Source organism: Ostrea edulis, chromosome 8 (genome assembly GCF_947568905.1).
Source record: "Ostrea edulis chromosome 8, xbOstEdul1.1, whole genome shotgun sequence".
Lineage (NCBI taxonomy): Eukaryota > Metazoa > Mollusca > Bivalvia > Ostreida > Ostreidae > Ostrea > Ostrea edulis.
In genome coordinates this window covers 33,074,204-33,099,847 of record NC_079171.1, presented here as the reverse complement: position 1 = coordinate 33,099,847, position 25,644 = coordinate 33,074,204, and positions in this window count along the sequence as shown.

The following is a 25,644-nucleotide window of genomic DNA, read 5'->3' as shown; positions in this document are numbered from 1 at the left end:
GGTCACATGGTCAAGGGTCAAACTGGACATAGGAAGACTGTCCGTTCAATATATTGAGAACCCTTTTCTTGACAGACATCAAACTTGGTACATTTACACTGATACGTCTTCAGAAGATGACCCCTATTGAATTTTAGGTCACATGGTCAAAGGTCACACTGGACATAGGAATATATTGTCCGTTTAATATTTTGAGAACCCTTTTCTTGACAGACATCAAACTTGTTTAACTGGTACGTCTTCAGAAGAAGTTGACACCTATTGATTTTGAGGTCACATGGTCAAGGGTCAAACTGGACATAGGAATATACTGTCCGTTCAATATCTTGAAAACCCTTTGCTTGACAGACATTAAACTTGGTACAACAATATGTCTTCAGAAGATGACCCTTATTGATTTTGAGGTCACATGCTCAGGGTCAAACTGGACATAGGAATATACTGTCCGTTCAATATCTTGAGAACCCTTTTCTTGACAGACATCAAACTTAGTACACTGGTATATCTGCAGGAGAAGATGACTCTTATTGATTTTGAGGTCACATGGTCAAAGGTCAAACTAGACATTGGAATATACTGTCTGCTCAGTATCTTGAGAACCCTCTTCTTGACAGACATCAAACTTGGTACACTGATACGTCTTCAGGAGAAGATGATCCCTAATGATTTTGAGGTCACATGAGCAAGGGTCAAACTGGACATAGGAATATACTGTCCGTTCAATATCTTGAGAACCCTTTGCTTGACAGACATCAAACTTGGTACACTCGTACATCTTCAGGAGAAGATGACTCCTATTGATTTTGAGGTCACATGTTGATCATAATTGATGGGCAGTTGCTTAGGGAGACTCGGACTCTCGGAAGACGCATTGGTGGTGTTAGGGTCAACTGCTGTCGAGGAATCTCCTGGAGTCTTTTGTTTTTAGAGGCCATTCTTGTGCCCTCTACCTTCCTTTTGGGAGGCTATACTACCAACAATGGCAAGTAAGCACCCAATATATTAAAGAACGACCTTAATCATATAAAATGAGCAACTTTACGGGAAAGTATGGAAAACCCTACAAACAAGCAAATACATAGATCACATCAAGTAGGTACATATACTGCATTGTAAAAACATTGTGTAAATGTTATGATAACATTTTCTAGAACTTTATTATAACGTAATTTGTGTAGTTTTTTTTTAAACGTTAGCATAACATTTATTGAAAGCATTCTACTGTAATTGTGATACCTCGGGTTTCACACCGGATAACCCGCACTGTGACACTCAATACACATGTCCAACGCATGTGCTTTTATTAACTAGTTCCGGTCATGTACCACACTACATATATAACACAGTATAATCAACCTTATTAATTCTGGATTGCTATATATGTAATGTATACAAATACTACATTCCTCCCTTCTTCCGAATTAACTTTCCATTAATATTTCAAAAACAATCCAATAATGTAAGTACACAGTGTCATTGGGATTTTCTATAAACATTTAAAGTCCTTGCAGTTAACATACTTATTAAACAGAAACTAATTGTATATGTGTCCTTTGAGAAAATTACAAAGTTTAACTTATACGTAACATATATAAGACTTGTGCATCTCAAAACATCATATTGTGCCAAATAAAATGAACACAAGTAAACACTGATCATAAAATCACTAAGTCATCAAATCTGCTACGCAATTTCACATCGTCTGTTGCGCGATCATCGTCATTCAAGATTGCTGGACACAACGTAATATGTTTCACATTTTAAGGTTGGTGAAAGTTTACTTTCCGCATTTTTCGTCCATAAATGTCAAGGCGTGGTCCATTTTCACAGGATTCTTCTGCAGATTAGCATGTAGATTTCTAGCCCTTTTGATTGCCTGTGTGTAGTTATTTGGAAGCCTGGCTCTTCCAGGCTTGAAGGGAAGGGGAGCCGTCCATCGCCCGCTAGCATTGCGGTAAAACTTCTCTCCCATAATTTCGAAAAAGATCATATCTTCCTGTGAAGATCCCTGTCTTGCGTCATCAGGTGTTCTCTCAAACACAGCGGATAAGGTATCCTTTTCGATTACAGTCTGTGGAATCAGTTTTCACTTCAAAGCTGTTGTCACAAGGCAATAGAATAGAGGACCTACCAGCACCATGGAGAGATGTTTTGTTGACGGAAACAGTTGTTGGTAGATGTGCCTTATTCAAGCAAGTTTCTCCAATAATTGTCCATCCTAGACTCAAGCGTTGAGCATAAGGAGCGCCATGGAAAAATTCTGATCCAATACATGGTGTGCTTCAATTAAGTTGCGGTCAATAAGAAGCAATATATCTGCTTGTGGGTCAAGTTCAGTAATGTAATTGGCTATTTCTGCAAGGTGTGGGAATTGATTCCCTACATCAGGTGTCGAAATTTCTTTTCGATTATCCGGGATAGTTTCACATTCCACAGTTGGTGGTAATCGATGTATCGTATTGCCATCCAATGATGATACCATAAGGTTCCTGCCAATTCTACTTGTCATACTGTTCACTCCAGAACAGGTTTGTAACTGAAAGTCTTTTGGTTCTGAGTTGATATTAAGCAGATCAAAAAGTTCACTTTTAGCGAGGGATCGATTGCTCTGATCATCGATCAATGCGTAAAGTTTCACAGTATGGTATGGATTGTCTTGTCGATACACATTCACAAGAATTGTCTTAGAACACGATTTCCCACCGGAATATCATTACAAATCCGTGCGCGTTTATTGTTAACCGTTGTTTTGGATTCACTTTCTCGTTTTTTAGCTCTTCTGAGCCAAAGGCTCAAAGAGCTAATGCTATGGCCATTTGTGCGGTGTGCGTAAATTTTTAGAAAAAGGGCTATAACTCAAGAACCCCGTTTTCCGACTTCATGGTAAAGTTTTGTTTCTGATTCGAGTCAGACATATTAAGGCCGAATCACATTGCATGTGTGTACTGTTCACTTAGAGAAAAGCCAAAATAGACTACCTAGGTAAGGTTACAGTATCTAGTAACAAGCATAAAAGCCTACTAACATTGTGCTGAAAATCTCACACATAGTAAGGCACTGCCCAAATTCATTCAACTGTGCCAATTTGTAATATTTGAACATATACACATTTCAAAAATACCATTAATGCATGACAATGTTCAATTGTAATGTGTCTATATAAATGCTATACATGTATATAAACACTGTCCTTCATGAACACAAATTTACATAACTTTCATGTGTATCATACATATATAAATGTGTCTAAATAGTAACGGATATGCATGTTCGTGAAGCACTTGATAACAGTAGCAGATTAAACACAGTGTCCCATGTTGTACGGAATAATAGCACTGCGGAGGAATCCGTCCATAGAATTCCTAAATGCCAAGGTACATTGAATACTGAGATGCACAGCACTCCACCACACAGCACATCAATGAATGGGACTGCACTCGATGTGAAAAGATGGTTTTTATTTTACTGTTCAGATCTAAACTCAGAGCAGTAGGTAACCCTTGTCTCACCAGGTCCCGAATGATAAGGCATAAACTATTTATTGTTTATGGCAATACATCAAAGGGTAAACAACTGAAAACAATATAAAGGTACATCACAGTATGCTCATAACAATTATTCTATTATCAAAAAATTTAAATTACATTATGGATAATATGTATGAAACTCAGCAGGAAAAACTGATACGATGACACAGCTTCCGAATTTTCTGAATAAATTTGTCTGCGCGATTCATGTACAGGATCGTAATGCCAAAATTCAAATAGAAAATGACAAGAGCATACATTTTACACATAAAACATACACTTCCACCATGGGCACACAACACGAGACAGTGGAAACTAAAGTAGACGACCAAAGTCGTGCAAACACGAGGCTCCTCGCCTGTAGAAAACGTAACACCCACGTTTTTCCTTTTAAACACAAAAGAGTTCCACATAGTTATAAACGTGAAAATGATGCACAAAATTATTCCGGAAAGGTGGCATCACAAGCGGGATTCGAACCCGCGCCGACAGAGGTGAGAGGCCGTGTGATTTTGAGCGCGATGCTTCGGCCACGGAGGCCCCACCATTTAAGGTACACTGATATAAAAGTATTTATATTTTTATTAAATGATCACATAATAACCTTTTCAAAAGACGAAATTCTTCAAAACCATGCTTCAGTTTTAGAAACTCTAAAGAAAATGTTGTCCATGTGAAGCCATTGTGCTCTGTTCATCCTCTGGGAAGACAATTCTTTGATTTGCAATTTGTGTCATGACTACACCATGGTATCTTCTAATCTCGTCATACTATCAAAAAGTAATTTTGGCAGTTGGCAAGTGTATGAATGATGTAACATCTTCATGATCAGATCTTCTATACTGTGTCATTCAGCATATAGCAAGAAGGGCTGTCAACTATTTCTGAGGTACTGAGGAAGGGTTGGTTTTTTTGTATTTTTTTCTCAACATATAGCCTTTCTTCCGGTGTTGTACGAATACTTTATTCATCTTTTATTTTCATTTCCTTCTTGGAGAATAAAAGTTGAAGACCAGTGAAAGAAAAAGAAGTAATTTAATGAGTTTCATGTAGTTTATCGAATGTGCTGACCACAGTATTATCTAACTGTAACCGCCACCACCACTCCTCGATCAAGCATGCAATGGCATACACGCATCTGAATATCAATACTTATTAAATCAATGTTCACATCAATAATTTTTATACAAATCTCCTATATTTTTCATTTATAATCACTTTTGAATTTTTAATAGGCGAGTCAGTTTTGCACAAATTTTAACAACCCCTCGTAAACATTTACAAATATGATGTCGGAAATAATAATCTAAATCATTATATCCTGTTGTTCACAGATGACATCAACATTGAGAGTATAACAAAAGCTATCCTGACATTGTCCCATTCAGCAAAAAATGATGTGCTTATACCAACAAAGGTAAGAGTTACTCAGAACTGTGTCAAGAGAGAGGAATAATATTGATGGAATTAACAAAATAAAAAATAGTTCTAAATGTTAAAAATCTTAAGCTACGAATTCCTGTTTAAAAATTGGTCATAGTAGCTCAGTGGTAAAAGAGCATTTGTTTGTTTTGATGTTTTCTGCCACACTCAACACTTTTTATACGCCCGTCTTAAGACGGGCCATATTATGTTATGGCCTTCATGTCTGTCTGTCTGTCCGTCCGTCTGTTAGCTTTTTCGTGTCCGGCTCATAACTTAAATACTATAAAGCCTAGAATAATCAAACTTTGTCAGTTGATACATCTTGGGTAGAAGGTGTGTCGCACATTAAAACCAGGTCGCTGTGACTTTTAATTAAGAAGATATGGTAAAACCCTGTCCGGCTCATAACTTGAAAACTATTTGATCTAGAATCTTGAAACTTGGTCATCTTATGCATCTTAGGTAGAAGGTGTGTCGCAGTGTACTTTAAGGTCACTGTGACATTTAGTTGAAGTGATTTTTTGAAAAAAGTATGTTATAATTGGTACAATCCCTACTCATATAAGAGTTTTGTAGAAAACCTCATTCAAAAATGTTACATCAAGAAAACACATATTTTTTTTTATGATATACTGTACAGCTTTTTTTTAGCCTATGTAATGTTTCCTTTGTTTCTAACAATAACATGAGAAATTCCACTTGTCCCATGGGAGTAGCATGCAAAGGGCATTTTGACAAGACTAATTAATGAGTTTTGTGTAGAGAATCTCTGATCAACATGATCAAGCAGGTGTTATCTTTATCTCTAGGGAATTGGGCAGAGAGATCTTAGCCTCTTAATTGCAGATATACCAGAAATTATTTGTGAATTTGTTTGTTGTGGTAGATATACCAGAAATTATTTGTGAAAGTGAATTTGTTGTGGTTAGTCTTTATTTTCAAAATTAATTTGACATTGTACTATATAATTTTTAATTTTTTTTCTCAGCAACCTATATGCAGAGTATCATTTCTCACTAAGACAACAAATGGTTGCAATATGTATAAAGGTCTATTTTAATGATTAGTATTGTTACCCGGATGAATCAGGAACTGTTATGAGCTAGAGTCTGGAAAGAGGAGAGAGAACTGATGTCAACAATCTTTATTGATATCGAGGCGACTTGCATACAAATTAAATTGTCTTAAGTCAACACAAACATAAATCTCAGTTTCAATGACTAGTGACAAATGACATGTTCAATGGTTAGGGGCAAATGGCATTCCAACTACTACACAGTAAAACATGTCCTCAACTGACTGAATTCACATCAAGAACACTGTAGTATTGAATAAATGAACTATGAAATCATTTGACTGAAAGTATAAACTATGACGGTAATCGAACATTACAGAAAATAGCCCAGTTGCTAAACAATAACAAATACATGGGCGCAGCCATTTTGAAAGAACCCGGATGTGGAAAATGCGGGAAAAATAAGTGATAGTCCCATGTAAATAACTGACTATTATGCTTACTCGCTATAATACTGTGACTAGAATTGTTCCAATGTCTCTAAACTTAAACACTATTGATAAACAGACATAAAAATAAACATCGTTAACTCACACTTGCTTATAATGTTACTAAACTGCAGTCACGTGACCTACAAGCACATGTTTTCAGACCTGGCTGCTTAAAATAACAAAATATGCACAAACAGCTGGGTATGCACGTAATTCTAACATATATACAGCTACGCTAGTACCTTGCATAAATCCTTATACATGGCAAATCAATTACAAGCAAGAATGTACACATTAATTACCTGGAAAGAGGAGAGAGAACTGATGTCAACAATCTTTATTGATATCGAGGCGACTTGCATACAAATTAAGTCGTCCCAGTAATAGTCGACATTCCTTCGACTTCGCCGGATAACATGTACTAACAAAAAAAAATGTAGCACACCCATTTTGCTCAATAAATCTTCTAATTACAGTATTTTGATGTTTTGTTATGTGGCATTGTTCAGAAAAAAGATATACAATGAACAAAGCTGCAGATTGGGCATTTGTGTAAATCTGAACAGATGAAATAGTATTGCAATAACCATATTAAAAAATGTTAATTCAAGAAACTACACATTTTTCATTATATACACTGTACTATACAGCAGTATATAACAAACAAATTATTTCTTTTGTGTCAGTAACGAGAGAAATTTCCCTTGTCCCATGGGTGTAATTATCAAGCAATTCAGGAGGCATTTTGCTAACAGAAAAATTGCATTCTGTCAAATTACAGATTAATTAATGAGTTTAGAAGATTTCTGTTACAGCAATCTGATCAAGGAGGTGCTATCTATATCTCTTGCAATCGGGAATTGGGCAGAGGAATCTGGCCTTCTAATTGATCTGTCAAATTTTAGAACAGTTCTAATTGGTAGTCATTACTTTGAAAGTTAATTTGGTATAAAGTTTAAGAATTAATATGATATTGTAAAATATATTTTTATTTTATATCTCAACAACAAGGTGCAGATTGTCATGTCTCACTAAGATGACAGTTTTACAGTCTAAGAATAAACATAATGACTAATGTTTGATGTTTTATTACGCTGTGCATTGTTCTTCATTCCTTAAAATACAATGAGCAAAGCTGCAGATGTGCATTTCTCAAGTCTAACACAACCAGTTGAGAATTATATGATGTATTATTTTTTTCTAATTAATAACTACACCATAGGAGATGCACCAGTATTTGAAATAACCGTTTTTAATCTATATTTATTTATATTGACATCACCATGCATATTTTACTTTTATACTTGAAGATTTGACAAAGGCAGATACTGATATATGTATTTTTTGATATGTTGAATAAATCAACCTTTTTGAGTACTCCCATTTATTGTAAGTTGTTTGCTTGGATAAAGGGCTATCTTGCACTTTAATCATTTCATTGAAACCATTTGGGAAAATGTTTTTATATCCTTTTAAAATTCATTAAGCTTACATTATCAATATTTGAAGCAATGTCACATGAGGCCATAAAGTGGGTAAGATTCTTAAAGGAAGGTTGACATTTGGTTCCATGCATACCTATCTCTTCATGGTGATATGTTCATGTTAACAATATGTGACGGGCGTATCATGTGCCGTGGCGGTGCACTTTATTCAGTTATATGGTGGCGCTCAGTTTTTATTGGTGGAAGAGAGAACCCAGATACAATGTACCTGGGAAGAGACCACCGACCTTCCGAATGTAAACTGGGAAACTTTCTCACTTACCGGCGCGAGCGGGATTCGAACCCATGCCGACAGAGGTGAGAGGCCGTGACGTGTGAAGAGAAGATAATTTGGCTTGAAGATGCGTGTGCTAAAGTAGTGATAAATACTTCTTTGAAGGATGTACAGACTTAATGGAGAAACTGCGGTCAGTTGTTACGGACATTCAGCATCCAGAAAATTGTTGGATATCAAATCTAGAAAATGGCCGTGTGCACTGTCATCACTGTGATAAAAACTTACAAATACGTAGGAAGTTTAAAATCTCATGAAAATCAGGTGCATAATGTTGACATTAAAATGCCATCTTCAAAACCAGTGAAAGTTAGCGATGAACTGAACGGGTATCTTATGTTGCTGTTTAAGCTGGTGATACTACATAAAAACCTTGATACTGCTGTTGACGTGGCAAATGGTGAGAGAAGTGTAAAATCTTCCAAATTTGAGCTACCAATTTATAACAAGACAAATAAAACAAAATATGCAGTTGGCTCCATTCATCTGATCGCTATGGCTGAGGGACTCCTGAATGAGGAACAGACAGAACGTTTAAAAGCAAACAGATTTGTGAACTTGCAAGGTGGTATCAATAATAATTTAGCTTTGGATGAGTTTGTAGAAATACTAAACAGGGGCAGTAAAGCGACATGTTCAGGCTTTCAGACAAAGGAAAGTGTCATTGCCCATTCTCAAGAGTTTCCTCATTTGATAAACATCGCTAAACATTTTGACCATATGTGTGGCATTACATCTAGGAAAGGATTCCATCACCTTCCATCATATACAGAGGACGTGAAAAGGGTAGTAAAGGAACTCTTTGACATTAATGCATTTGCTCTGATGATAGGAAAATTGGTTCAAAAAACTTGTATTGCAACAAATCAATCTACGATGAAAGCTTTCATGGACTTTCAACTTTGATTTTGAGACATAGACCTACTGTATTGTACCACAAATTAAGAAATAAACATGTATAAGTCATGCACTGTGTATTGAAATTTTCAAAAGATGCTGCGCTTTTTCATGTCTATATTAATTTTTCAGTATTTACTATTTCATGATAGAAACTAAGACTGACATTATTTTTTGGAAGTACTATGACACAATTTTATCATTGTCAAGGCTTGACAATTTATTTTCTTAATATTTTCAAGGAAAGTGAGAGTTCTTCAACTCTACATCATTTTTCAGTTTAAGGACAGACGATATAAAAAAAAAATGGATTCCTGGATTGGTATATATTTTTGGACCTATTTTGGTTAAATGACGCAAATAATAAATTTCTAATTTAAAGTTTCTATGATGTTCAAAATGCTACCTTTCTGCAACCATCCTTATTAATCTATACAATTTTTTTTACACTTTAAATCCCATTATTGTGAAACTTTGAATGAAAGATTTAAATCTATGCAGTTAAAATTATTCATTTTACTTATATAAACATGATTTAAGTTATTTTCAAGATTTTTGATAAACAATGATAAGTTTGTATCACCTGTTCTTAATGACTTGCATTTTAAAATGTGGGGCAAGAGTACATAAAAAAAAGTAGTAATATAATTCCAATATTATAAACGCCACATTTTCATTTATTACAATAATAATGGAAAAATTGTTTTACACATCATTCCTTTAATTAAAATGTCATAAAGTACAATTCATTTGCAATATCAACAATTTACTATGAAAGAGTTGAAATGATAATTTAGAGTTCACTAGTACTATCATCTGGTCCCAGATCAAGATTTTGCTGCCAGTCTGAATCATCTGTTAAGGCATCTTGTTCACTGAGGTCACTAGAACTTGTTGAATGATCATTATCAATATCACCTGGACTAACCAAAGAGCTTTTCAACTCCAAAAATGGAACAATATTTATCAGTACATTGATTGAAACATAAATCACAACAATTAGCAGTTCCCGTTTTTAATTCAACCAGTTTCTTTTCATTCAAAAATGGCTTCATCATTGCTGTTGGTCTTCATTCAGTGGTTTTTAAAATCGTTTTCACTTCAGCATCAACGTGAAAATAATACGAGTTGAACAAAATATGAGCAATAGATTGTTGGCAATCACGCCCAATTTCCTGTATCAAGTCTACAACACTGACGGGTGGACAATATATTATAACATTGCTAAAATTTACAAAGTCAATTCCCATACCTAAAGAAGTTGTTGCTATGACAAGTTACAAATCACTATTGGGATTTTTTAGACCATCAATAATTTTATCTTTGCTCTCCTTTGGAGTCTCAAAGTGAGAGAGTTCAACATCCCTACAATCTGGAATTTTCGTAACAATGTATGCATACATACTTGATGCATCTTTAATAGATTTGCAAAACAGAAGACTTCTTGGAAGTTTGTTTTCGGTCAACGCATCCACAATCCAAGACATTGTCATTTCCAGGCTGTTAGGTATCTTGTGAACAACAATTTTAATATTTGGTTTATTTGGCGAAATTCTGGTCTCGATAGTATTAACACTTAAATCTAAAATCGTGTACACTTGATGTGAAATTTTATTGGTACAAGTGGCACTTAAAACCTAGAATGGATGCTTGTGGAAACAAGGACCTCATTTCTCAAATTTCCCTAAACCACTTTCGGAAAGCTTCTTTCTTTTTTTCATCTAGACCCCTGAAAAATATATCATCAGCATCAAATAATATATCATGTATATACATATAAAACATGTATTGTAAAAAGATTTAAAGGCATGTGTTTTATATTGAACTATCAAATAATGTATCATGTATATGTATATAAAACATGAATTGTAAAAAGATTTAAAGGCATGTGTTTTATATTGAACTGTCTGTATTGTCAAAATATTCAATGCTTTCTGGCAAATAGACAATTTGACGAGACTGAGCAATCCTTTCCAGCACAAATATACATTTATATATATATATATATATATATATATATATATATATACATGATACATAGTCAAATCGCGTTAACTCGATGGGAACAAGAAAAAACTTTTGAGTTATTCGGGATATCGGTGAGGATACAGATTTTGATGAACTGTTGGACAATCTAGGTGAAACTCCATTTCAGTAAGTGTTTGAAATGTAAGTGTTATAAGATATCATAAACATACTGTTGAGAATATTTTTGACCTCAGAAGAGGTGACCGCAGACGTTTATGACCTTATACTGTCCTTGACATTGACCTCCTTTATGACCTTGTTCTTGACCTATTTGGATGTGGTCTATATGACGTCATTGCCCTCATAAGCCCACACAGACTATACCTTTTACTACTGATACGGTCCCACGTAGTTTTGATTGGCTTTGGTTTTAAACAAATGGGGAAAGTATCCCTTGCACAGTTTCTGCAAACCAAAGGCATCTGATATTTTGGCAAGCTTCATGGGCAGGAAATTGTGGGAATCCAGAAAAGTCAAATTTAATTTTTGGGCAATGTACATGACTTTAGAATCAACATGTGGAAAAACAGAAAACTTGCTCTCTTTGGAAAATGTACTATTATAAATACATTAGCACTTACTCATTTATATTAGAGTGCCATGATTCAAAGTTACCCATCTGAAGAAACTTTGAAGAATATTTAAAAATTAATTTTTAATTTTCTATGGGGGAGACGCGATAGAATTAAAAGAAATACCGTAATTGGCAATATTGTTGTTGGTGGAGTAGGGATTGTCGATGTGGAAAGTAAATTCAAATCGTTAAAAGGTATGTGGATAAAGTGCTTATCCAAAAATAATTCTACAATAAAATCCTTTTTCGAATCATGTTAAAAATCAATAGACTTAACCTATTTCTTGAAAACTAGACATACAAATATATGTGATCTAAAAAATACGTTTAAAAATTACCAACATTTTACTGTGAACTTTTGTGTAAGGTGAAGATAACGAACAGTGATCAATCTCATAACTCCTACAAGCAATACAAAATAGATAGTTGGGCAAACACGGACACACCAGAGGTGGGATCAGGTGCCTAGGAGGAGTAAGCATGTGTGCGTTTAATGAATGCAAACGTAAAGAAAAAATATATGCATCAGCAGACAAGGCTCTATCCAACCTATCTGGCTAAATGAAAATTTCCAAATAAAAAAACCCATTATTTTACACTCATTGGGCAAAAGGTGGGATTCTGTACGTAAAGGATCTATTTGACCAAGAGGGCAATTTTCATGACATAGAATATTTCTCTTATGTAATACAAAACAAATCTAACTGGATTTGTGAATATAATCTACTTGAACGAACATTAAAACAAGTAGAAGAGAAGATAGACACAAATAAAAACAAGTTTCTCAATATAACGAATAATGACAAATTCTTATTGAGCAACAATGAAAAAGTATCTTTATTCTTATTAAGCAACAATGAAAAAGTATCTTTAGATCAACTTAGTTGTAAAATGTTATATAACATTTTCATTTTAAAAAAATCATTAAACCCTATTTTGAGAAAACTTTTTAATGACTTCAAAGAACACAGAAAATCAATATACCTTGCATATACATCAAAAATAATAAAATGCAAAGACAAACAACTAGCTGAATTCTATTTCAAACTTCAACATAATTTATTGAACAATAATAAATCCGTGAGCATCTGGAATAAAAACGTGTCAAATTTATGCAATCACTGTACAATGACGCAAGATATAAAACACTTAATATTTGATTGTAAAAACAAATATGGGAAGTCGCGCGAAATATATGCCATTTAAACATTCAGTGGAAACATATTGTTATTGGGTTTTTTCGTCGAAAACCGAAACACACAGCTTCTCAATCTTTTGTTATCTAATATTGCTTTCCTCATATACAAAATAAAAATGAAATTAAGATTTGAACAGAAACAGATACGGAGATTAAAATGTACGTAAAAAAAAAACCCAATCTTTTATATTACTTTAAAATTTATAAGAAATTAGATGAAATGTGAAACTGTTTTATGAATTGTCAATATGCTTATAAATGTTTTTCTTTCAACTACAAGGAGGAGACCTGCCCTCCTGTAGTACTACCATGGGGGTTGTGAATGGACTATTCTACGTGAAGCGTTACCCACTAATGACAGTATTCAGAAATATACGTGTATATCTATTTTCCATTCTCTATACATGTGTTTTGCCTATCGATATTATAATGTATATGTCCATCAATATATAACTTTTTCTTTGAACAAAAAAAAAAAAAAAGAAAAGAAAAAAAACTTGAAGATAATCTATAATATGCATGACAGTTCAAATTTTCTTATGAATATATGTAGCAAATGATGTATCAGAACAATCGATTTGCCATTATTGTACGTACATGTATATTCTTTCATATTGTTGTTGTGTGATAATAAAATATATTCAAAGTTTTTCTACGATAGGTTTTCATAATATGTAATATTCAGAAATTGACAATATTCGTAATATGTTCTTTTAAACTCTCACTTTTGATATTATGAAGTTTTTCGTATATCAAGTGCAAAAAGGTCATCGTTTAAGTCCACTAATAGTGTTAAATTTTTATCTGTAGTGTTAGAAGACATGATTATGTATATATTTTATGCAATGATTGATTTGTGTAGCTTATGTTGTGTTCACACCAACAGACAAATTTTGTATAATATTGAATAAATTTTAAGTGCAAATAGGTTGTTTAGAGCATTGTAGCTCAAAAATAAGCATTATGACCCCAGTTTTTCATTTTGATTTCCTAATTCTCCTTCAATTTTGAAATTAAAAAAAAATTGACATTACTCAAAATGCGAAGCTCTTTCCTCTCAAACAAGGAAGACGGTAGAGTGTGGGATAAAGTCAATTTTTGCCTGTATTGTCAAAAAGGTTTCATAGATATTACTAAATATTATCTAGGTCCACATAAGGCGGAAGTAGGGGTTCAGAGAATTCCTGCCATGAAGTTACAGACTGAGGAAAGAAAATTAGCACTACTTTAACTCAGAAATGACGATACTCATAACATTGAAGTGCTACAGGGATACTTGTATCTTGGTCATGCAGAGATGAAGCATTGTCTGCTCAAAGTTACCCGACATGTGACGACTGTCCTGCCTTTTCTGTTGATAAATATTTATGGAGACATAGAAAAGTTTGCCCTCTGAGGAAAAGCAACATCTAATAAAAAATTGAAGTATCGTGCATCTCATCTTCTACCAAGTTCTGTTGATATTGGCAGATAATGTTATAGGTCACATGCAGTGTGATGAAGTTGCAATGGTTGTCAGGAATGACCCCCATGATCATTCAATAGGTGAAGAACTATACCAAAAAATGGACACTTATCTTATCTCTATGTCCACATCAGTCAGAAAATGAGACAATTAGGGAGATTCCTTGTTTCAGTCAGAAAGATAAGACTCTGAGACAAATAATTTGTCAAAACTCCTCATTCCCAGGAAATCTTTGTGGCTACAAGGAAAATGAAAACAAGTACAGTAACCCTTCCTTGGCATTGAAATTAGGCCATCTGCTTAAACAATGCTACACTGTAAAGAAAGCTATTTCCTTACTTTCTGGGGATAGGTCAGCTGTACAAGATGGCCATTATTTTCAATCTTTGTGTGAAAGTGAATGGAATGAAGACATATCGAATGCAGCATTGGAAACGCTGAGCACTAAGAAAAAAGAGAAAGGAAATATTTTACCGTTGACGGAATACATCAAGAAACTTCAGAGCTTCTTGAAAGGAAGAATGACTAGTTTAATCAAAATGGGATGAACTCAATCAAGTGAAACTGGCAAGTGTCATACTATTTAACAGACGAAGAGGTGGGGAAACGGAGAGAATCGGTGAAATGTTATTTAGATTCTAAATCCAAATGCTCTGCACGAGATTCACTGAAAGATATTGAGGAATATCCATCACCAGTGGAAACAATGATGTGCTTCATGTTCCAGCGGGTAAAGATAAGAGGTAAAAGAGGCCGAACAGTTCCAGTTCTTCTTCCTCCAAATATAGTGGAAAACATTGAATCCTTGCTGAAGTTAAGAAATGATGCAGGGGTACACAAGGAAAATGAATACCTCTTTCCAAGATCAACATTCGATTAAAAAAAAAAAACAGTATGAAATGCAGATTGCTTAAGAAAATTTTCAAAAGAAACTGATCTTGCTTTTCCAGAAAATATAACAAGCACCAAATTAAGGAAATATGTTGCAACAATTTCACAGATTCTGAATCTTACCAAGTCTGATTTAGAAAATATGGCCAATTTTCTTGGGCATGACATTGAAGTACATCGGTCGTTCTATCGTCTTCCACAAGAGACTCTCCAGATAGCAAGAATGGGCAGACTGCTTACTGCATTTGATAATGGAACAATAAAACAGTACAGTGGGGAGCGACTTGAGGAAATGTTTGTGTTCGAAGGTTAGTTTGATATTTTTACAGGCTAACAATAGGTTATACTGTATACGTCAGATGTTTAAATCTGGAGAGACACTGTACGTTTTAGATAATTTAAAATGCATTTAGAAATTCATTTCAAAATTAAGGATTATCTCCCTCATGCATAGCTCTTATCCTTGGACGAATTTGGCTCCACTTTTTTGGCACGCTGTTTTTGGCTATATTTAGCTCCAAAACTTCATAGTTATTTCGGATTTCAAACATCACTGAAGAGACATTATTTGTCGAAATGCGCATCTGGTGCATCAAAATTGGTACCGTATATGTTTTACATATAGCTAACTGATCTTGTGCCCCGTAGAAGTTAAAAATAACGAAATTTACATCTTTTATGGGGAAATTTTTCAATCTCAAAATTTATAATTTTGAACTCTGATATTATTTTTTGTAAATATTTATATTTGAAATTAAATTCATCTGTAAATTTGTATTTAATGCTTCCCTGAACATTTTTGGTAGTCATACCTGAAGGAAATATGTACTATATTGCCAATTCGCTACATATGTTTTAACAAATTCATTATACTGATACATGTATAACAAATAACCGATATAGTGAAGTAAATTCACAGATCCCTATGACTTCGCTTTAACCGAGTTTTACAGTAAAACGTTTTTAATCCAACCATATTCCTTAGTCTTTTTTCCTTCTCTTTATTCAATTATTTAGATTTCATCTGTAAAATTGAGTGAATTACATTACTGTTAATTGAATGTTGTTTTTTTTAAATTCAACAGGTATGTACAATTTCAAACTCTATTCATTTGTATTATAAAAGACTTCAGCCGTATATTTATGTACTAGCCGCAGTAAGGATATGCTATATCAACAAATCATAAGATCGGCATTTCGTCATATCCAATCGAGTTTACAATAAGACACAATATGTACTATTTACACTATGGCGAATTGCTGCAGCGACCTTTTCTGACCGCAATCTTAACCTGCTCTACAGTAAATCGGATTGCAAAGCTTTTTAGTGTGAAAATTGATCTGTTTACCTTTACTGCATCGGACAACCCATGCCCACTGGACCCTTTATTCGGAGGAATCTGGAGAACCAGTTTAAACCGGAAAAGAAGGAAAAATACATGTTAGCCTTCTACTGGTTGGACTGGCTGAGTTTTTCCGAGGGTTTAAGCATCAAACACAAGCTAAACCACGGCAAAGAAAAGAAGATCGGACCCTACCCCGTGGACGGGTACGACGAAGCGACCAACACAGTCTACCAGTTCCACGGGTGTTACTGGCATGGACATCGCTGCTGGTTGACGAAGTCCCAACAGGGCAAGGAAAACTGGGAGGCTGCGGCACCTAAAAAAGCCAAGAAAACAGAAGCAACCTGCCAATTTTTAAAAACCCGAGGGTACAGTGTGGTGGAAATGCGGGAGTGTACCTTCCGAAATCAAATGCGGTTCAATAGACGGCTGAAAACATTCGTCGATGCTCGACAACCCCCTACTCCACAAAGGCAAATGACAGAAATGGAAATCTTAAATTCGGTGGTGAATGAGACCCTCTTTGGAATGGTGGAAGTCGACATCCGAGTTCCTGACGAATGGCCTGCTCACTTCCAGCATCCCACCATGACCCCTTACGAGTATTTCGAAGAGATGTCCCCCATCTTTTGTACTTCCGGCGTGCCTTGTGACGTCATCGGGAAGCACATGCAAGAGTACGTTCGGAAATTTGACTTGTCCAAAAAACCACGTCGACTACTTGTTGGAGGCATGCGTGCCAAACAAATTCTATTAGCCACCCCTCTCCTAAAATGGTATCTTGAACACGGTATGGAGGTGACCAAGATCTACCAGACGGTGGAATACATGAAACACGCTTGTTTCCGGGAGTTCGTCCGGGACGTGAGTGACGCCCGCCGTCTAGGAGATGCCGACCCTTCCAAGGCCATCATCGCGGACACGCGCAAATTGGAGGGCAATTCGGCATTCGGGTCCACCATCATGGATCAAGAAAAGTTTCAAGATACCATTTACGTCAAAGTAGAGGGGGCAGCCATGTTAGAAGCCAACCTTACTCAGTTCAAGAAATTAACACAGTTAACAGAAGAGGAAGAGTATTTACGAGGTGGAGAAAGCCAAGACCAAGCTACGTCTGAATCTGCCCGTGCAGATCGGGTATTTCATCTTGCAGTACGCGAAACTCCGCATGCTGCAATTCTATTACGATTTTTTTTAGATAAATATGTAGATTGTGCAGATTTCGAGTACTGCGAAATGGACACGGACAGCGCCTACATGGCTCTTTCGACCCCTGACTTTTTATCGGCTATCAAACCGGAAATGAAAGATGAATATTTGAAAGGATTACAGGGGTACTGTCAACCTGAATTGCAGATAGAAGCGGATTGTCAGAACCATTGGTTCCCTCGTACCTGTTGTCCACAACACGCCAAATTCGATAAGAGGACACCGGGACTCTTCAAAATTGAATACGAGGGAGAAGTCGTGATCGGTCTCTGCTCCAAGACGTACATCGTGGCCAAGAAAAAAGTAAACATCACCTCCAACACCATTATGATTGCCACCAGACTATTACGAAAGGCAAAAACGTTAAGGCCAAAACGCATTAAAGCAAGAGCACGCGCGTTCTAGGAGACGAAATTCAGCTCCAAGGGCATCAGCAAAAAGACTGTCGTGGCCCCACTCACCACCTACCGGCAAGTCCTGAAGACCAAAAATTCAGGGACTGACATCAATAAAGGTATAAGAGCCCGCAATAATACAATGTATACCTACACACAACAGAGATGCGGGTTCTCGTACTTTTATTGTAAGAGAATGGTCATGCCCGACGGACGAACCACGGTGGCCTTGGACCTGGAACTCTGTCCAATTACGGGAATGGAAGAGCCAATGGTGGTAGAAGAGGAGGAGACAGGGGAATTGGAGGCGATGGAGTGGAACGACGCGAACAAAGAAAATGTTAAAATATTAAATGAACTGGCAATGAGAATCGATATCGACGAAAGTTTATAAGAGGAACACAGAAATATACATAAAAGAGACTGATTGCATCGCACCAAAGAAGTAAATATGCCAGAAAGACAATATTCTAATACTCGTTGGACATTTTTGGGTACCATTTTACCTCGATCCGAAATCCTTTACTTTTGTCAAATGCTATTAGTGTACATTATCGTTGTGACATCGATCGTTAACCATGAATAGCGGAAAAACGGAACTGTGGGTCAGTCTTCTAAGCAGTGCCATAGGATGCGCCTTACCCTCACCGTCTTTGAATAAACAACAAAATGAGTGAGGTCATATTACCTTTATTACCGTGTTCCAGTATGTGTGTCAGTGGGCAAACCGGAAGCGGCAAAACGCAATTTGTGTACAGACTGTTACGCAATATATCCCAAATGTATAAAGAAGATCCGCCTGATCGAATCCTGTATTGCTATGGAATTCATCAACCTTTGTTTGACAAAATGGAAATTGAAATTCAAAATTTGGAAATGAAACATGGATTGCCAACTCCCGAGGAGATTGAAGACTTCACCAAAGATCGCAGTCATCGTTGGATTATCATTGACGACTTGGCCCATCAACTCTTGAATGATTCGGAGATGGAATTGCTTTTTACCCAAGGTTGTCACCACCGACGCATTAGTGTTATTTTTATGACTCAAAACTTAGTTCAAAAAGGCTCGAAATCTCGCACCATAGCTTTAAATACTTATTACTTGGTATTGATGAAAAATGTTCGTGATACTTCCCAAATTCAGTATCTAGGTCGACAGCTGTTTCCAGGTCGATCAAACGTTTTAACAGAAGCTTATACAGATGCCACAAAGGAACCTTACGGATACCTCTTGGTAGACACGTCACCTCACTCGGATGACAAATATAGATTGCGCACACGCATCTTTCCAGGGGAAGATCCAATCATCTACCACTGTTTATAAGAGGAGGTGATGAATGGGTCGTAACCAATCATGAGTCAGTTACTCACGAGTCAGCGCTCATTTCTAGAACATTTTGTGTCTGCTGGATTGAAACAAAGAAAAGCCTTACTACGAACATTGACTGATTTACAATTGAAAGGAATATCCCAGGCATGAGAAATTACGAAGTAGAATTTTTTACACATAGAATTATTACAGAAGCATATTAAAGAATTTGTCTGAGGCGGTATTTAAAGCAGGTACTGAGTACGATAATTTCTGGAGAAAACGCATGCTTGAATATGCTCGAAATGCGCTGGAACAAATCTGTTGTGGTCGTGATGGATTAGATCCCTTCGACATACCTGCCATGACTACATTTCGATTCGACACATGCGTTAACTCCAGAAATGTCAGAGAAAGTCGCAAGGGGTCGAGAGGGTGGAAAGACCAAATACGTTAATCGTCCCATGTCACAGCGGACCTTCAAAATCACAATTCTATTCCAGAACGAGAAGTCGTTTGACCGTTCTGACATTCCATTCTATGCCGAATACTCATGAGCGACTGGTAACCTTTAACGTTTTGCTCTAAAAGATGTTGTCAAAGTTTAATAGATTGATAAAACCAATATTGTGTTTTAGTTTTTATTGAATATTATTATGCAATGCCTGTAAGGCTAATAATCTGGGTGACCTATATCTAGTCAAACCACCCCTTTCCAACTTTAATACATGCCATCTATCAAGTGACAATCGTTCATAATCAGGTTCAAAATTAGAAACAAGAACTTGAACAGTTTTAAAATCTCCAAATTTCTTTGTCTGTGACTCGTATTTTGGTGAAGTATCACTTGCCAGGGTCGTAACCCACACATTTCGGATTTTACTCTAGCCAAATATCCTTGTCTTTCGTCAACGAATTCATTAAAAGCTTTGAGGAAGTCTCGTTTCTGCATCGGGGTAAGCCTAACATCAGGGTAAGTAGTGTTTGTAATAGTGTTATATTTCTGAGCGCAAACATAAGCCAGAACTATTTGAGTCAGCATATCCCAGTCGAAATTATAATTCATAGGTCGGTAGTCTTCCTTGCACATATATTTCACTTCGTGTATAAGATTTTTACAAGACTGGATATCGTCAATATTTAAAAAAAAATTGCAATGTTTACAGCATTCATCATTTGAGGTCGCTTCTCTAAATTCTCTATTAATCCATGGTAACCGCTCCTCTACTGAAAAATGTTCATTATTAATTGCATCATCGTTTTCAGAAATTTCCGCCTCAGTAATAATAAATCCGCCTACCTGGGGTCGATGGACTTCGGCCGTAGTAGTAGTAGGCCGAGGAATTTCATTTTCCTTATTCCGTCATCTCGGCCGCCATTTTGATTTCTTCCGCCATTTTGAGACCCATTCTTCTTTTTTTTTTAAATTAATTCTATGCCTCTTCAAATTATCACTTCTAAATTCCTTGTTACAAATATCACAAGTCCGAAATAAATGTTTTCCCATCGGCATTATCGCCCTTAGTGACTCGTGCCTCACTTTTCTACAGCCACGCCCTCTAATACTAGCTTTGTTGAGTGCGTGACTGTAAACCTTGGCTGCGGAAAATGAGGCACTAGTCACTCAGATTCCGGAAAAAGTAATCTCAAAAGTTGATAAAATACACCCCAATGAATCTGCAGAGGGGACACCGTCTGTATCGTCCTCCCTCCAGCTGGATCACACATTCGCAGCACACCGCCCGTTGTTTACAATGGCTACACTCTATAGCTGGGAGTGTTTGGCGTCTTGCAGGCAGATGGGGCAGGTAAACCAGATGGATGGTACTCGGTCTACCCACCCGGGGACGACAGTGTCGTGAACTGTCGGGGGTCCTGCTGATGCTGGTGTTGCACAGTGTTCCGCTCGGTAACGAGCTGCAGCCGGTATCTGATTCCCGGCAAGGTGGCAAAGATCATCCTGGTCGTCGACATTGTTCTCAAAATCTCTATATTGTTACTACGGCGATTGCGACCCCGTCCAAGGCGCTCATAACGTCGCCGCACCTGGTTGAATAGCTCCATAGACCCCGTGGTATCTAGAGGACTAAACTGCGCCAATTCCCGGGTGGAAGAGATTGCCCAATCCCCACCAGTGTTCCGCTCGGTAACGAGCTGCAGCCGGCATCTGATTCCCGGCAAGGTGGCAAAGATCATCCTGGTCGTCGACATTGTTCTCAAAATATCTACATTGTTACTGGGTCACCAGTGAAGGGAAACGAATAAATCTTAAGGGTGTAAATTACCAGCGCAAAAAGGTTATACTAACAGTAAACTCAATAACGAGCTTAATAACCCCGGGTTTTGTTTTTAATTTCTTAATGTCGAAATCAAAAATATATTTCCCCGAAAAAAAATATCAAGTGCGAAGATCTTTAAAACGGATTATTTTCAACATAAAACAACTAGTTAACGTCTAACGAGAGAGCACCTCAGTTATCAGATGAATCGGTATTGTGTACCAACTGCAGGGCCCGATTACAAACGTCCCACTCTAACTAGTCAGACTATCCGAAGTCGTCAGGAACTATGTAGTCTGACTATATATTATTTCAAAGTGAAGATCGTGCATGCCAATGAAACAGTTGGCAGCGAATAAAACACGAACGACTTGATAATTTATGAATTTTAACCATGAAAATAGAATCTCACCCGCAAACATTATTATTCCGAGTAAAGAACAAGAATGACATCGTAAACGTAGTGGCTTTAATGGAAGATAATATCCCTCACGTATTTTTTTCCATATATTATAAAACATACTTCTGAAAGTATATTAAACATATAAATTCGTTAAATTAAACTCGATATCCTACCCCGGGCCTCACTGCAAGAGACAAATCTGTTCTGGGTTTTTTTATGGATTGCCTCATTAATATTAATGAAGCGTAGTTGACACGTAGACATTTTCATACTAGAAAAAGTTAGCGACAGTCGGTTGTGTGCGTAGTAGAATTTTAAGTTGTTAATGTCACCTACACAACCTGGGTAAATAATCAAACTTTAAATGCGGAAGTTGTCCTTCCGCGTCACTGCTCACGGGTGGTTTTTTTCCTTTTTTCTCAAAGGATCTGTTTAATTCTTTGTCTTTTTTCTCTATCAGGCAGCTCTGATCACTCCATGGGGACGTGCATAAATTTTCCATTAATGAAAACCATTTTCCAACTCTATATTGTGTCACATCCTTCATGACTCGTTCCACAGTTTACCCAGCCGTTTGATCTGCTCGTGGTGGTTTGGAACGGATTTAGATGGCTCCCTCATCCGTTGTTCTATTTGGTGCTGTTTTTCTGGATCACTTTGTCTTTATAAAACATTAGAATAGAATGCAACGGGGGATGCTTACTCCTCCTAGGCACCTGATCCCACCTCTGGTGTGTCCAGGGGTCCGTGTTTGCCCAACTATCTATTTTGTATTGCTTGTAGGAGTTATGAGATTGATCACTGTTCGTTATCTTCACCTTGCATACCAATCAATGATAATTATTGACTAAGTCTAGTTTTCAAATTACAGAGCTGTTTTGGGGGAATGACTGATTCTGCTTTTTAGCATTGTCTTTGTGTAGATACCATGGTGATCATAAAAATATTAGAGCAATGAAGAAATTAAAAAAATGAATAAATTGTTCCTTAATTCAACATTATGACGGGGAAATAAGAAAGAGATGCATTATATTATAGGAGGTTGTCAGAATGAAATCATGTACATGCAAGGTGAAGATAACGAACAGTGATCAATCTCATAACGCCTACAAGTACATTTATGGTTCCGCATCAATCACCGATCTAGAATTCAGTGTTGATGGCCAGTTTGTTGAGACCAGGTAGGAACCATGTGGACTTTCCACTATTTATGTGAAGGTGCAATGAGAGTTTACTCTCCGGACCGGTCGCGGTACCTCAGTGATGGGGCGTTCGCTTCGTAACTGGGATTGATTAATTAAATATTGTTTAACGTCCCTCTCGAGAATATTTCACTAATATGGAGACGTCACCACTGCCGGTGAAGGGCTGCACAATTTAAGCCTATGCATGGCGCTTATGCCATTGATCAGGGAGGGATCTTTATCGTGCCACACCTGCTGTGACACGGGAGCTCGGTTTTTGCGGTCTCTTCCGAAGGACCGCCCAATTTAGTCGCCTCTTACGATAAGCAAGGGGTACTGATGACCTATTCTAATACGGATCTCCACGTGATTCGTAACCAGGAGGCAGGGAGTTCAATGCCCGCTTGTGTCATGACCGTATCAAAACTGACGATCTCTTCATTTAGGAGTGAGAATCAGTGGTATTCCGGATATATCCTTAAAAACGGAGGTTGCGGCAGGCTTTGGCACGATAATGAACCATCACTGTTACGGCCATGATTGCTACATGTAGGTTTAATATACAGCTGGTGTCGTCTCAATATGAGTGCAAAGAGTTTCGACGAGACGTGGAAGCAACTAATCCCTTCCCCGGAGTAGGGCTTGCTTTTAGCTTTACTATAAATTGTTAATACTATTTGGACCGCATTGATAAGCACGCCATCAACTTCCGGTGGAAAGAGAGTAACTGCAACAATATAGGCAACGAATTACAAATGATACAATTGGATAATAGACTTCACTTGCGTTGACACATCTTTGACGCCTGACTTGAATTTCTCCAGCTTCGGCATTTTGACCAGCAGCTGATCTATCCACATTTATATAGGGCCATGTCTCCATTACTTTCTTCTAAACGTGTTGTATGAAAACAGTTAAGGAAGTTCTTATTTTTAAAACAAGGACATTTTATAATCCGCTGGCGGGGGACGCCGGAGACTGAAGTGGTTCTGACCACTCTATTGGGACATGTAAAAATCTCTTATTATGAGCAATACCGGTGCGGATTACGATCCATCTTTTATACCATAGCAAGAAATTTAAGAAAGCAACATGTGCATTGTTTGTTATAAAGTTTCTAAATTGAAAATGATAAAGATTGAAAAGAAAGTAATCTTGACTCGTGTTGACAGATCTTTGACGCCTGACTTGAATTTGTCCAGCTTCGTTATTTTGACTAGCAGTCGATGTATCCTCACTTACATTGTTTTCCCGTATTGATGCGGATGACGATCCACCTCTAGCCCTAAACGTCTTTTTCCATTGCAAGATATGTGGCAAAGCTATGTCCACATTATTTTCTTTAAAACTCGCTGAATGAAAATCAGAAATAATCATCCAGGAAGTTCTTTAAAAAAACAACCAAGGATAATGTTTTATCGTTTATGTCTTTCTTCTTTGGCAGGGGACGCCGTAGGTGGGGTGACTCTGACCACTATATTCCTATTGATAATGACTAGCTTACCATACCAATCTGAATTACGATCCGCCCCATCCACCAAATATTCTTTCATAGCAAGAAAGTGTGTAGCATCATAAAGATTCCTCGATCCCTCCTCACTTGCCACAAGTGCCAATCATACACCTAAACTTAGCAGTCCTTCACCAGCATTCGTAAAGTCGCCACAGGAGTGAAATATTCTCGAGAGGGGCGTTAATTAGTAGACAATGAATTATCTAACGCCCATTGCCAAGCACTAATGCTTTTAGCGTTTTGTTATGATAACGCTTTAGATTTTCCTTGGCTTGGTGTTGGCGAACACTTTCTGGTGTTGCCTTTTCAAGAAGAGTATTTGATGAATTTTGTGTGATGTTGATTGGTCTTCCTGGGACATTTCTGTTACATATGCTGATATTTGCAGGCTTCTTTCTCTCTTAGTTTGAAAGGGCAATTGAAGTAAAGGCATGATTACGTAAAGTGGAATTAATGCCAAGTTTGATTTAACTATCACGACACCGTACCATCGTTTCTAATTTAATATCCGAAAAACCCACAATTCTCACTTCTAAATGTCGCGCGTTTGGCGAAGGACCAATCGCGACCTATATTAACATCTGTTTGACGTGGCCATGGCGCAAACGTGGCTCGAACTCACGATCTTCCGTTTACGAAGTGAACGCTCTATCACTGGGCTACCGCACCAAAGAAGTAATGTGGAATAAATAAATTTTCTTCCCCGGGAATCTC